The 15,825-nt window shown below is 41.3% G+C and overlaps 1 protein-coding gene and 1 long non-coding RNA gene across 2 annotated transcripts in view; one reads left to right on the forward strand and one right to left on the reverse strand.

Annotated features, from left to right (window-relative positions):
• Nucleotides 1–15,825, forward strand: part of THSD7B (thrombospondin type 1 domain containing 7B) — a 1,583,569-nt gene that overhangs the window by 87,563 nt on the left and 1,480,181 nt on the right. The gene's annotated exons all lie outside the window — the stretch shown is intronic.
• Nucleotides 4,072–6,904, reverse strand: LOC123598866. The gene is made up of 2 exons (XR_006712832.1): nucleotides 6,794–6,904; nucleotides 4,072–4,285 (listed from the first exon to the last, which is right to left on the reverse strand). It is a non-coding gene; the product is annotated as an uncharacterized LOC123598866 (long non-coding RNA).

A 15,825-nucleotide genomic window follows, 5' to 3' on the forward strand; every position in this document is an offset into this window, starting at 1 on the left:
TGCACCATGGCTAATAGGGTTAAGATAGTGAGCACCTGGCATTTTCAGCTTTGTGGTGGGAGACAGGCCCTACTTGCCATTAAGACACACAATGGGGAATTTCCCCAGCAGAGGAAGGGGACTCAGACGTTGAACAAATGACAGAGGTCCATTATGTATATTTACATTCCCAATCCAAAGCAATGTAAGAATAGACAAAAATCTCTCCCAAGTGATTCTAAGTCACTTTCCTTTCACCTCTACTGCTATCATTGTATATCTTGCTGTTTTAGAAACAATGATTTTGACAATCATTATATTCTATTGTCTTAAGTCCTAATGGCAATGAAACCATCATCGGGGCTGTGGCTAACAGTGAGAAAAGCTGCCTAAATTCTGACTGCATCTACAGGTCTCCCCATGGGTTGGACTAGAATGAGGATGCTCCCAGATCCAAGAATCTGAGACCATATCTTAATCAATTTAGTGGGAGTATATCAGGGCTTATACAACCAACAGAAGGCCAGAAATGTGGACTTGGGGGTGGGCAGCAAATAAAGTAGCCCCTGAGGGTTGAGAAGCTGGTGTTTCAGCGAGAATGGTTTGGCCATTATCACCTCTGGGGCTGCTGGACTCTGCCAGGATTCCACTACCATTAGAAGATTTTAGCCACCTCTTAGTCAAGATTTAAAGGTCATGAGCCTTCCCAGGCCACTTGTCTGTACCTTGATTCCTGAGGGTAGCAAGAGGGAAGATCTGGCTTCAGCCTCTCTCTTTTCCTAAGATTTAGGAGAAACTTCCCCTAAATAGGAAGGGAAGCCAGATCCTGTACAGTAAAAAACAAACGAAAACAAAATCACATAACACACACACACACACACACACACACACACACACACACACACACTCATGTACAATACTACTTTTCTACCAAGCAAAGCAGTGAGTAGTCCCGTTTATATTTTGCTTTGGCCTTTTTGATCCTACATTGCCCTGTTTCAGGTTCTGTCTCTAAAATTTGGAGTCCAAATGATCTATCCCTGTCTCTTCTACTGGTTCCTGTTCTTCCTCTTATCTCCTGTAGTTGTCATCAATGCTCACCAAATATTTCCATTTCTATTCCCTTGGGGGTACATGATTGTATTATACTTTCTCAATCCCCTTGAGATTGAATGTGGACATGTTTTATTTTGGCCAATAGAAGGGAAATGGAAGTGGCTTCCATGAGGAAGCTTTCAGAACCTGTACCTGATTTGCCACACTGTCTTCTCCTTGACATGGTTGGTGATCACTGAAGCACTTGTCCAGATGGAACCTCTGTCAGTCTGGGTCCTTAAGGGATTATGGTGAGTGAAGCCACCAGCCAACTCAGTGGACATGAAATAAATCTTAATTGCCTTTACGATTTTAGGGTTGTTTGTTACTGGAGCATAACTTAGACCATCCTAACTGATGTAGCTGACACTACATCCATCTCCCTCCATCTCCAGCTGAGCTTCTCTGAAGATTGTAGATCTCCCCCCCCTCTCTCTAACAGCTTCAGCTTTTACCTCCACACACTAAAGTTGCATTTCCTGCTTCCTACTCCCACTTCCAATTTCCACTTGGATACCTCTAAATTTGCAAAACATGCAGGGGTGAACTCCTCCCAGAGCCAATTCTTTGTATAACTTCTCTATCTGTGTAGGTCATTATCAATTTTCTAGCTACTGAGTTCTAAATCTGAGGGATCTCTTTGACTCACTCTCTGCCTTCATCCTTGCTTCTCATTAGTCACCGAATCGTCTCTCATCTTCATGTGTGAGGTCTCTTGAGTTTAACTTTAGTGCCACTTACTATCTACCTCATAGACTCTCTTGCATGTAGTGAAAGGCATATGAATCAGTGCACTATATTCATTTGCTAGGGCCGTCTTAACTAAATGCAATGAACTTGGGGTCTTAACTCACAGAAATTTATTTTCTCACAGTTCTGGAGGCTGGGATTCCACAATCAAGGTGCTGACAGTTTGGTTTTTCCTGAAGCCCTTCTCCTTGGTTTGCAGACAGCCGCCTTCTCACTGTGCACATATCACTGGTATGTCTCTCTCTTCTTATGAGGACACCAGTCATTTTGGACCTTATGACCTCATTTAACCTCAGTTACCTCTTTAAAGGCCTTATCTCCAAATACGTCACAGTAGGGGTTAAACTTCAACATCTGAATTTGGGGAGTAGAATACAACTGAGTCCATAAGAGTTCACCAATCAGTCATATTGGGATCAGGCTTTGACTCAGCAACTAGTGAGAGAAAGATACCATGCCAGAAATAGTGGTACAAGCCAAGGCCATTATGAGCTCCTGGTTTAGAAGTTACAGCAGGGCTGGCAGCAGTGGAGATTGGTCTGAATCAGAGTTCCGAGCCCAAACATTGCTCAGAAGGTGCACAGAAATGGCTGTGCAAACTGACATGCCTGATGCTTGGTGGTAGCAGCTTGTGGTTATCACATCAGACCAGTTCTGCAATGAGGAGGCATTATTTCCAAAGTTCAGCTTCAATGGTGATTCTCCAGTCCTCTTAACAATTCCATTTTGCCTTATGTATATGATGTTTATGGTATGTAGTAAAATAATAAGGCCCTTGTAGCTTATTTATTATAAATATTCAGTATGACTTATATGTCCATAGAAAGTGTTTTGTTCAAATGTTTTCTAAAATACTCATTGAAATAATAGTGATTTGGCCACTTTCAAGAATAAGAAAACATCTTTGTGATTGAGATAATCTACATATTAGAATGGCTTGGCCAATTCTAGATCTGGGTCTCCTGTATCTATTACAAAAACTTCCTTTCTATTTAATCACTTAGAATTGACTTCCACTGCTTGGAATAAAAAATCCTGATGCCTAGATTATGGTAACAAGCTCCCAACCTGCTCCTTTACTCTAATTTATCTTAAAAATCATTGTCAAGCAAATATTCCTAAAACACTGCTTTCATAATGACTATCTCTGTCTACAAATTTTTAGGGAGACCTGAAAGTTGTTATGTTAGCTTTTTGTCCTCTCAGTTGCAAGTGTCAACACGAATTCAAATTGACATAGCAAAAAAAGATCATTTATTGGCTAACATAGCTGTCAAGTCCAAAGGGATAGATAAAAGTTAAGGCATTCAGGCATAGCAGCATTTAGGGCCTCCAATTAAGTTTTGAGGGCTGTGTCTTTCTTCATTCCCAATTCTCTCCCTCCCTCCCTCCCTCCCTCCCTCCCTCCCTCCCTCCTTCCTTCCTTCTTTCCTTCCTTCCTTCCTTCCTTCCTTCCTTCCTTCCTTCCTTCCTTCTTCTCTTCCTTTCTTTCCCTCTCTTCCTTTCTTTCCCTCTCTTTCTTTCCTTCCTTCCTTCCTTCCTTCCTTCCTTCCTTCCTTCCTTCTCTTTGTCTCAACAAAACTCTGATGGGTTTTTCTTGAGTCATGTGTTCTTCACTGGGGCAATCAACGTCCAGAGGATGGGATTCCAGTGGGCCAGCCTGGGCTGTGCACTAGCTGCTAATGTGGGAGAGGTGGCCACAGTTCAGTCCCTCTAGGTCAGGGAATGCCAGTTTCCCCAAAGGAAAAAAAATATCACAACAATAATTTCAGAAACACACCAGGTTTTGTGGGCATCATATTCTCTAGCCCTCCAAATCACACTGGCATTTTTCCTGTTCTGCCAGGGGGAGGTCAGTGCTTGTGTTCTGGACACTAGTGATGACCTTGGGCTTTCTTAGGAAGAAGCTGCCTGTGTCTGAGGTAAATAAGCTTTCTCTGGAAGTGAGTAGAGATTGTCCTCCTGGGTGAGACAGCCATGTGCCGTGTTTTTGCTTTCCACCCTATCTCACTGCTTTTGAAGCTAACTGAATTCACTTTTTGCTAGTTCTGGCAGCATCACCAGCCCCTTTTTCTGCTCACAGCCCTGAAGGAGGCCTTATGTGGTCTTTTGACAGCCCACTCCTTGCACCCAGGGAGAATTGGACCCATTGTTTCATGGGGTTTCCTTTAGGCTAATCTGAGGAGTGTGAAAGAACCCATTTAGAGGGGTCTGATGAAAAAGGACAAAATAAAGATCAAACCCAGACACAATCAAAAGCTGTTTGTTAACAGGCAAGATGTTCTTCAAAGCGTTTATCAGGAGCCAGGGGAGACTTATCTTGCAGCATTATGTGGAGAAAGTAGGCGGGTCTGAGGGCATTCATTTGAAGTTCTAAACAGATGACTGCTGGCCTGGCAGCTGGGTTGGGAATTATCGGCAAGTCTCTTGGGTTAAGTGGGCAGCACTCGTAGATAAGTGTCTGGGAAAAATAACAAGTCATGTAATAAGTAATGTTTATTGGGAAAGTCCCCCAAACCTCCTGTCCTTGCACCCACTTCCAGGAAGGAGCTACATGCTGAAAGTTTCCTTATCCTGAATCCCTGGTTTAGGAAATTGAGCTATTCTGGTGTCATATAAGCCTTGTACCTATTTTTGAGATGATAAACAAATGCATGGAAGCATTACCTTCCTCAAACTAGCACTAGACTGGGACAAAATGGTACTTGCAGGGCTAGCCTCTATAATGCCTGCTATTAATGGTGATAGGTAACATTTATTGAATGCCTACCACATGCCAGGTATGCATTGTGCCCACATGATCTCATTTGATTCTCACCACACCCTAAACTCTTATTATCCCCATTTTATAGATGTAGGAACTGAGACCCTGTGAAATTCATGTAATTCACTTAAAGTTGCACAGCTAATACATAGTAGAACTGGGGGCTAAAACTCTATGGCTTGCTATATCCAGAGCCTGTGCTCTTAATTGCTTATCCTACTGCCATTTTAATGAGACCCACCAAGGACTTCATCTCCCTTTTTCCTTAGAAAATGGGAACTGAGTTTTTCATTTGAAACTTCAGTCCCAGATGGAGAGACTGAGGCACATAGAAGTTTAATTAACTCAACCGGAACTGTAATGGTTCACAGGATTGACCGTAAGAGATAGATTTTTTTTCTTATTGTAAAAGACAAGCTATGAGTCAAACACCAACAGATTTAAGGACATGGGGTGGTGGCAGAAAGGATACCCAAAATGCAGAGTTACTCAGATACCCATTTGAGTTAATGTTTGTAATGATTCCTATTAGCATACACGTGTTTTAATATCACTCCTTAAAAGAGCAACTACAAATTGTGTTTCCCCAAACAGTAGCCATTGTAACATGTAGCTATTTAAATTTAAAGTAGTTAAATAAAATTTAAAATGCAGTATTTCAGTTCTGTCAGCCACTTCTCAAGTGCCCAATAACAGATACAGAACATTCCCATCATTGCAGAAAGTTCTGTTGGACGGCAGTGCTACAAAACCTCCTTTGACCCATGCTCCACACTACTTACCACACCATTTCTTGCTGTTCTCTGCAAAACTCCTTGAAGAGTCAGCTCTACTGTTATCTCCCCTTTCCCCCCTCCCTTTTTCTCCACAGTCTACTGCATATCAACCACTTCACTGAACATTGTCTTTCCAGGGTCATTAATAATCCACATTTGCCCAACCCAGAGGACAATGTCCTCACCTAGTCTGTCCTCTCAGTGTGGGATGCTGCTGGTTACACTCTCCCTCTTCATACACTGCCTTCTCTGAGCTTCTGGAAGACCATACTGTCTTGGTTCTCCTCCTACCTGAATGGGACACCTGGCAGTCTTCTTTACTCCCTTATCCTCCCCAGCAAGACCTGTCATTACAGGGTCCCTGGGGCTTGGTCCTCAGACCTCCTGTCTTACATATCTACACTCTCTCCATGGGTGATCTCAACAACCAAAAGCAGAAAGCACAGCACTCATCTCCTGGGCTTAAAGCCCTACAATAGCTTTCATTTGCAACCAGAATAAAATCCAGAGTCCCTACTGTGGCCTTCAAGGTCCTGCATGAGACAGTTTCTGCCTTCCTCTCCCCCTGTTCTATCTGTGTTGGTTTTCTCTCTGTCCTTTGGCTAGGTTATTTGCTCTTGGCTTGGAGCCATAGGATTAAACTGCTTTCCTCCAGATCTTCCAATGGCTGATGCTTGTCATCTTTTTTTTTTTTAGTTCATTTATTTATTTTTGTGAGAGAGAATGAGCAGAAGAGAGTCAGAGAGAGAGAGAGAGAGGGAGAGAGAGAGAGAGAGAGAGAGAATCCCAGGCAGGCTCCACCCTGTCTGTGCAGAGCCTGATGTTCCCATGAACCGTGAGATCATGACCTGAACCAAAATCCAGAGTTGAATGCTCAACCCACTGAGCCACACAGCTGTCCCATCATTTGGATCTTAATTCAAGTATCACCTCAGAAAAGTCATCCTTGACCACTCAAGGATCCAGCAGCTGTCCTCTTCACACACTAATATACCTTGTCCTATTTTATTTTATTCATGGCATTTATTAGTAATTGAACTTTCCTCATTTATTTATGTTTTATGGTCTGTTTTTTGACATTGGCATATAAGCTCCTTGAGGGGTAGTTCCTCTATTTCTCTTACCTCAGTAAGAGAACTCAGTACCTACTACAAAGTTTGGCACATAGTAGGTGCTCAATTAAGGCTTCTTGACCTGAAAAGTTACTTGACTAACAATTTTGCCAGGAGTCAGAATGGGGATACTAGGACTATAACAGACTCCCTTGAGAGTCAATCAGAGGCAGAGGAAGGACATTAGTGGGATGTACATTAGTGGGATGTACAGCTAGGAGTAGAAAACTTTGTTGAAGGAGCTTTTTGCTTCTAGCCAGCTGGACATGGCTCATGTTTTAAACCAATTTCCTTATATTTTATAACGCTACATGTACCTTAAGAATGTCAATTTCTCTTAATCTTTTTGCTGATTTCCTCTGAAAGATGCTAACCCAACATCAGTATGCCTTTGGACAAAACATTCATGGACCTTGGTTTCTCCATCCATAAAGCAGTTTGGCTTTGGTAGAGAATTCCTACTTTCTCTCAGCATTCTATTTCTAATTGCCTGATGTCACTTTAAGGAACCTTAGATTATACTCTTTCAGAAAAGCAATTTCACAATAATTTATAAAAGACTTTAAAAATAATTTCACTTCTAGAATATATCCTAAAGAAATAGTCATAAATTTGAACAGAGAGTAATTCACAATTATGTTTATCTTTGATTTATTAATAATAATTAAAAAGTCAGAAACAATTTAATTAATCAACAGTAAGAAAAACTAAATAAATTCAAATACTTGTGTGTTTGAATATTAAAATATTAGAATATTAGAATGAAAATTCTAAGAATTGTTAGAAATGAAGATTTCCCCCAAAAATATGATAATGAGGAAAAACTTTACAATTCTTGTTAAATTATTTATAGTTTTGATCTATAAAATACCTGTGTTTATGAAAAGAAACCCTGGAGAAAATCAAAACGTAACTTGCAGTTATCTCTGGACATGAGATTAGTCTTCTTTTAATATTTGTTATTATTTTCTTAGGCAATGAGCATGTAGTTCTTCTTACAGCCAGCGAATTACATTTTTAGGCAGGAGGAATGGATTCCAGTGTTAGGAATTTGGAGTTGGAAGTCTCAGGTTCAGTACAGTTTAGCTCAACACATATTTACTGAATGCCTTTTATGAGTCAGGCACTGTTTCATGAGCTGGGGATAAAACACGGAGAAGGCAGAGTCTGGCCTATGAGACAGACTGAAAATTGAACATTTGCCTGGAAGATTATCACAGTGTGCTATGGGAACAGGGGGAAGCAGGAGAGAGTGTTTGGAGAGAGTGGTGAAGGAGACACAGTGCTTCAGGAACAGTGTCCTGAAAGTTCTGGGTCATGGTTCTGGTCCTACTTACTTGTTCCTGACTTTGGGCCAGTCATTCAAACAGTCAGCCTCTCAGTTCCCCATCGTAAAATGCAAATAACACTACCAACCCTCTCTACTAAAGTAGGTTGTGATTTTTTTCAGATCATATGGAGACAGAGAATAGGAATGCTTTTGGCACCTGAGAAGAGCTATCAGGGGCTTATGGATTTAACGTAAAGACAGCAGGAAGTAGAAGCCTTGATTTAATGATTAACAGCTCAGTAAGGCCTGAGGCCAGTTGGATGACAATTCTCTTGTGTCTTGAGTGAGGTTGCCACTTCTCCCTTCCTCTGAGCCTAGCAGCTATTTTGTGGTATGTTATCACTCCAAAAAAAAAAAAAAAAAAAAAAAGAAGTGCAATAAAGCTAATAGGGGTCTAAAATGGGTCTGTGTAGGAGAGTCTGTGCTTCCGCATTGTAATGTCCTCTCCTTCTCTTTCCTGGCTTTAGCTCTGGGGGTGACCTTCTTAAATCATCATGTTTTATGACCCAGAGGAAATTGTGCTGCAGTTAAGGACCCCCATCCCTATTATTTTGAAATTCACAAGCCTGAGTACTGTCTGGAATTAGACTGGAGGACATGTGGAGCTGGTAGCATTGATGTTCAGTTTGCAGCTGTTGAAGCTGGATTCTTTTGTGTCAGTGGCATCTCCCATTGGCCCCAGTCCCTGGGTCACCACATGTTTCAGAACAAAAGGGAAAGGCTGAAGCTCCTCCTGGCATGGCCAGATCTCAAATCTGCTTACTCAGGAAGGCAAAGCCACCAGAGATGGGATTTGGTAGTTCCCTAAGATAGTCAGTGAGTCTGCTTTTTCTGCTCTTCTTTTGGGGTGGTCTGGCTCTTTCCTAGGGATGCTTGCACAGAATAATTGGTTCATTCTCTCTCAGTTTCCCTCTCTTCCTCTGATCTTTCTCCTTTTTATTTCCCCTCTCCTCTTCCCTCCCTTTCATTTTCAACAAATATTTATTGAGAATCTATTATGCTTCTGGCATTGTGTTATGCACTGCAGGGAAAACAAATGGAAAATGCTGCCCAAAATTTTATTTTATTTTGTTTTTAAGTTTATTTATTTATTTTGAGAGAGAGAGGGAGGGAGGGGCAGAGAGAATCCCAAGCAGGCTCCATGCTGTGAGCACACAGCCCGATGTGGGGCTAGAACCTATGAACCATGAGATCATGACCTGAGCTGAAACCAAGAATTGGATGCCCAACTGACTGAGCCACTCAGGCACCCTGCCCCCAATTTTAGATGAATACTCTGGAACTTTCAGAGAGCTGTCACTACCAGGCAAGATGATCAGGTTAGACTTCATGGGGTTCTGTCAGTAAGTTTCCATGGGAAAGGTTTTTTTTTCTCCTGAGCTTTATAGTAGAGCTAGAGTCTGGATGTGCAGAGAGGAAGTGGAGAGAATGGCCCAAACAAGGCATGGAAGTGGGGACCAAGTGCAGTGGAGGTTAAGGTGCCAAGATGGACAGCCTGCCTTTGTCTCTCCTGTCTCTCACAGGGGCTGGATAAAATCTCACTCAGCCATGAGAATTCCATTTCTTAGCATAAAACCTTCCCTTCCTCTCCTGGTTCTGAAGAAGTAATTCTGTATGGTTGGGCTCTTCCAAAACTTTTAACCCACTTGCTGAAGAATCTTGGCATAAAAAGATGACAGTGGAAACATTAATACCTACAGTGCAAAAAAGGTCTTCCCTTTTAAGTTACAGAAAGTATTAGCATCATACTTAGCAACACCCGTTTTTTATAAGTCTGCTCTTTATAAGTCTGGACACTAAATAAAACCATTTTATAATTTCTGCCCCGGACCTTAAGAAGTTTCATTGTACACTTCTACAGACCAACAAGTACTTTGAGGACAGGCACTGGGTCCTTATACGCTTGTAACCTAATACGGTGCTTCATAAAAGTTTGTTGACTGACAGCACTAATGTGAACAGACACATAAGGGCATGTATTCTGAAAAATCTAGATAAGAATAAAGTGGTAGCAGCCCTATTTCCCAGGAAGACAAATTGAGGCAAAGTACATGAAGAGCTTTGCTTAGTCTTTCTGCCAGAATGACAGAAATTCTCTTCTGAATTTCGGCCCTGTGGCGAGCTCGGCATGGCCTTGGCAGAGTGAGGCCTGTCATGTCTACCACATGGTTGCTTCCCTGCAGTGCCAAAGGATGAGGCCATTTGGAGACAATCACCTTCTGTCTCTGGGCTCTGACATCTGGAAGGTGGACGACCAACAGGCCTTGGACGGGCCTCCTGGCCCTCCAGCTTGCCGCATGTTTGTTGGAAGCCGCTTCTCAGGAGAAGAGTGTGGCGGTGAAGGTCACCTTCTGGACAAATAATTCCGGTCCAGGGGCACCAGATGCAATAGGGAGTGTGAGGCAATGAACAAATGAGCAAATGACTTTGTCTTAAAAGAAAATAAGATTTCAACAGAGCTGTGAGTGTCCTTTGCTCAACAGGATTGGCACTCTGTAGAGAAATGACTGAGGGTGGCTTGGTTAGAATCCAATTTTAGTAATTAGTTCTATTCACAGTAAGGCATGTTAATAGGTCCCATGTTGAGCAGGCAGAATCCCCTGCCTCAGGTGCCAAGTGCCAATTAATGAAATCAACTTTCAGGTCCCACAGGTAAACAACCATTCTCTATCCATTCTCTTGGAGCTGTACTCATTTCCCTGAGTAGCATAGATCATGGATAAATAGACTGTAAGCTCCAAGAAGACAGGAGTCATTCTTGTTTTGTTCACTGCCATATTCTCAGTTGCCAGGCTTATCCCTAGCATTTGTATCAGAATGCAGAAAAACCAAGTAATTTTTCCTCTCCCTGTATTCTTGCCTTTTGCAATAGGACTTTGCAGTTCCTGGCCTTGAGACTTGATTTGGCTACACAATATGAAAGAAGCTACATGGTCTCAGTTCTGAGCCTAGACTTTAAAAGCCCTTGCACACTTCTTCTCTCCTTGAACCCTGCAGAGCCTCCGTGTGAACAAGGTAGGGCTGGCCTGCTGAACAAAGGACATATAGGCCCATTCATTCGCTCATCACCCCAGCTAACAACTAGCCAACCCCTACAAATATAGTGACCTTGATGATCAGTAGCTGACCATGGATGCATGAGTGAGTCTAACTGAGACCAGAAGAATTTTCCAACTGGGTCCAACCCAAAAGGTCACCCAGGAAATATGAACTAAGGAAATGGTGATTGTTTCAAGCCACGAAGTTTAAGGTGGTTTGTTATCCTATAAAAACTAATTAGATATCCAGTATATATTTGCTGAGAGATAAATGGATTATTGATTAAATGCCAACCAGCCTTAGCTTGCCCAGATACTATCTTTTATAGTATTGTTTTCCTTTTTTCCTAACACTTACCACAAGCAGAGTTACCTTGTGCCCTTATTGGTCTACTTATTTATTTACTATCTTCTTTTAAAGTATGTAAGTTCCATGCAGACAGGAGGATATCATGTCTATCTTACTCATCTTTCAGTTCCTATGGTCTGGAGCAGTTCTTGACACATTGTGGGCTGTCCAAATATTTACTGAATGAAAGGGTGGGGCACCTAATGGGCTATCAATAAATATTTATTGAATGAAGAGTGAATAGATTTCATTAATATCAATTATAGTGAGCCTAGATGAGCAAAGAGCTTGGGAAGTGGGTATCACATGTATTGGCTAAGGTATCCTTCACTCTGTATGTTTTCCTTGACCCTCTTAGTGTCCCTGACTGGGTCTGAAAATTAAACTGACAAAGACAAATTAACAGGAGAGAAGCAAGTTTATTTAATATAAGTTTTATATTCACAATAGCCTTCATAAAGAAATGAAGATCTGGAGGAATGGTTCAACCTGAGTATTTTCATGCTAGGTTTGATGAAGGGTGGACAGTCATGTAGAAAGGATGGGGCAAAAAGCACGAGGTAAATGTAGTAAGCTTGGAGAAGCTTAGCAAGGCCTGTTCTGATTCTTCTCTGCATCCCGTTGTTTTCAGAGGTAAGGATGCTGCTTTTTTCTGGGTACAGGGAAGGCACCTCCTCCATAAGGGTTTTATGACTTGTTTCAGGGGAAAAAAGGGAGGGGGGAGCAACCTTCTTTCTTCTACTTTTTTTTCACAATCCTTCAGCTTAGAATATTCAGTATACCAAGATGCAGTGTGTTGTGAACCCCATCATCCTTAATTTTTTTTCTTTGTAAAGCACTTATTGAAGTGTTTATTGACGCCTGGCAGGTGAAAGTAAAGAACTGTGCTTTTGAGGAGATATTGCTATATTTCCTTTCTTGTACCTCAATTTTTAGGCCCCTATTTCCCTTCCCCACTAATTTTTAATTATTTGTGTTTAGATGATTGGCTTGGATTTTCTCCATTGAAAATACCACCAGTGGAAAGTTGCTATTCAACAGGTTATAGTTTCAGTTAAGCAAAAGAATAAGTTTTAGAGATCTGTTGTATAAAACTATGCCTGTATGTAGCAATATCATGTTGTACATTAAAAATGTATTAAGAGAGTAGATCTCATGTTAAGTGTTCTTACTAGAGTTTTTTCAAAAATAAATATAACATGGCTGTAATTTATTGGGAGTGAGAGTTCAGAACATCCCTATCTCCAAAGACAATGGTACACCAAGAGGAAGCTGAACAAACAGGTCTTGCTAAGTTTTCCCCAGTTTACTGCACTTACTTTATACCCTTTTGAAAGGTGTTTTGAAAGTCACACCTCCATGACTTTCCACTTTTCATCAAAACTAGTATTAAAAAATGCTCAAGTGGAACTGTTTCTTCAGGTCTTCATTTCTCTTATAAAGGCTCCAGTGTTACGTAAAACTTACATTAAATGAATGTGTTAGCTTGTCTCTTGTTAATCTGTCTTTGATCAGCCTAATTTATAGGGGCCCCAGCCAGAGAAGCTGAGAGGGAAGTAGGAAAAAGATGATATTTGGAAGAGAATAGTGGCAGTTTTTGTGATTCTAAGGATCAGTTCTTTGGCTATGCTCAGAGTCTGAGAGTGGAAACATCACGCATGGTATTAAAAATACACCCTTAGTGGGGCGCCAGGGGGGCTCAGTCAGTTAAGTGTCCAACTTCAGCTCAGGTATGATCTCATGGTCTGTGGGGTTGAGCCCTCCGTCAGGCTCTGTGCTGACAGCTCGGAGCCTGGATCCTACTTCAGATTCTGTGTCTCCCTCTCTCTGCCCCTCTTCCACTCACGCTCTGTCTGTCTCTCTCTCAAAAATAAAAACAAACATTAAAAAAATACATCCTTAGCAATTAAAAAAGGAAAACCATTTAAAAAAGCACTGCCACCACACCATCAGTAGTAGCATCAACGACAGAAACAACAACAGCAGCAGAACTTTGTTTCTAAGATTTCCTATCTCTTCTTTCCCCTGCTCCTACCTCAGATATTTATCTTGGCCTCTTCGCATTTACCTTCCTAGAGGCAGTAAAGATATCCTTTATTTACTCATATTTGTTTTCTGCCTTAGGTCTAAGTGGACAGAGAAATGACACAGAAGACAATGCAGACAAGATCTGCATTTTAAAATCTGAATTATATTTATTCACTTGTTAATAATAAAATTACAATGCACTCTTAACATGCAACCAAATGAAGTCTTTCTCTTATTTCTTATCAACTGTTGTTAGCAAAATGTATAATTAGTATTCTATTATACAGCTTCATTTTGAAAAAAGGATAGCACAATAAATGAGTACATTTGGACTCAGTTTGGAGTCTTACTACAAAGTGGCCAAACACATGGTAGATTTCCTTTTGCCTTTACAGTTAGGAGCTCCAGCATCTAAACATCATTTAGAACAAAGAGATGGACCTTGATTTTCCCAGAAAGGCTTTGTGCTGTTTAAATCTGCCATCTTCTGATTCTAGGGTTGAAAAGAGTCTAGGGTTCCTGAAGAGTCAAGGAACAGATTACTTTGTAGTGCAGCATAGGGGAGGAAAAGTTTTCCTTGATCCTCTTAGGGTTCTTGGCTACATGACAATTAAACGGACAAAGACAGATTAATAGGAGAAAAGCATACAGACTTATTTAGTAGAAGTTTTACATGATGTAGGAGCCTTCATAAAGAAATTAAGACCCAAAGAAGCATTTAAACCTGAGTATTTTTATGTTAGATTTGATGAAGAGTGGACAGTGATCAGAACATTACAGGTTAGAGTGTGAGGTAAGAGAAATAAACTGGGGAAACTTAGCAAGACCAGTGTCCCTGGGGATAGGAAAGGCAGCTCTCACATGAGGGTTTTTTGTTTTTTTATGTTTATTTATTTTTTCGAGGGAGAGAGAAAAACAGAGCGAGTGTTGGAGGGGCAGAGAGAGAGGGAGACAGAGGATCCGAAGTGGGCTCTGCACTGACAGCAGAGAGACATGGGGCTTGAACTCGTGAACTATGTATGAGATCATGACCTGAGCTGAAGTTGGAGGCTTAACCCACTGAGCCACCTAGGCACCCCTCATATGAGGGTTTTAAGACCTGCTTCAGGGGAGAAGGGGAAGTGGAGTCAGAGTGACCTTCCTGCTTCCGCTGTTTTTGCAAACACCTTCAGCTTAAAATATTTGATATGCCCACCTACCATATTTTGGGGTATTGTGTATTGAACCCCATCATTAGACATCTGAGACACTTTGGGCATTGTCACAGATTATAGTTATTTTTACTTTAGGAGTAGGGAAAGGGAGGTGGGGAAGAAACTTCCTTTTGCTACTCCGATTACCCCTCCCAGATAACTGCCAACATTGCTTCTCTTCAAGCCTGGCTCAGACCATGAGCCACACATGTCAAATGTGGTATGAAATATGTGACTGGCTGAGTGCCCAGTACTCATAAAACATCTTATGGAGGGGTTCAACTGGGTCGGTTAAATTTCTTAATTTTTCAAAGACAGTGTATGCCAGTTCCCTTTCCAGTTCCAAACGTATGATTTGTTAGGATCTTTCCTTTCACTCCTCTTTTCCACGTGGCTCTTTCACATCATTCTTTTTTCCTTAGTCTGTTTTCGGAGCCATTTATTTGGATTTCAAATCAGCCCATCAGGGCGTTGACTTCAGGGGGTGAGTGAAAAGAAAGGAATCCAGAGGAAGGCCCACCTGCACCTCTGCCTGTCATTGACATCGTCAAAAGGGATTTATTAGGCACTGACTTGTGCCTAATCTCCCTTGGAGTCTAAATTTATTGTTGAGAAATCTCAGACCTTAATGGGTATCCAAGTGTTTCAGATTCAATTGCAGATGAATCTTAATGGCAATTCAAATGTTTGAAGACAAAGTTCCACAAATCCTTCTCATGCTTTTATTCAATAACTACTTGTTATTATGGGTTTATAAATTGATTGCACTAGACTTACACTTGCTGAGCAAATTTTTATAAAGATCTTAATCCAGAAAGTCAATGTAGGTGGCATTTTTAAGCTAATTCTTTCGCTCTGGACAGCACACCCAGCCGATGCTTCCCGTTTTCCCCTCGGTGCCCTGACCCTTGCTTGCAAGTAGCCAAGATATCAGATCATGAAAAGCCCAAGGACGGGGATCAAAATGTGGATGACAGGAAGCTCAGCAGGAGGATATTAACACTAATTAGAATACTTTTTTCTGACCACAGATAATGATGGCTTTCTTTGTTCAGCATCATGAGTAAATCCTCTCACTACAGATTTCCATACTCCAAACCAATCTGGGCATCTGGATGGAACTGCTGTTATGGCTGAATTAGCCATTCCAATTAGAGAAAGTAGGGAGTTGCCTCCGTGTTTCGATTCCCCAATCATCTGTAATAACTGGATTTAAGGGGGGGTTATGAAGCTGTTCTTAGAAGGAAGATGCATTAGCTATGACATGACCTATTAAGCATGTGCAGAAGTTATGAGCTGAGAAAGGGTAGGGACACACATAAGTATTTTGAATTGACACTTAATTTTTTTTTCCCCCTCACTGTGCTGGCTCTGTGCTGAATTAATTCCATTTTTATCTTGCTTTTAAATA

This window comes from Leopardus geoffroyi, chromosome C1 (assembly GCF_018350155.1).
Source record: "Leopardus geoffroyi isolate Oge1 chromosome C1, O.geoffroyi_Oge1_pat1.0, whole genome shotgun sequence".
NCBI classification, from domain to species: domain Eukaryota; kingdom Metazoa; phylum Chordata; class Mammalia; order Carnivora; family Felidae; genus Leopardus; species Leopardus geoffroyi.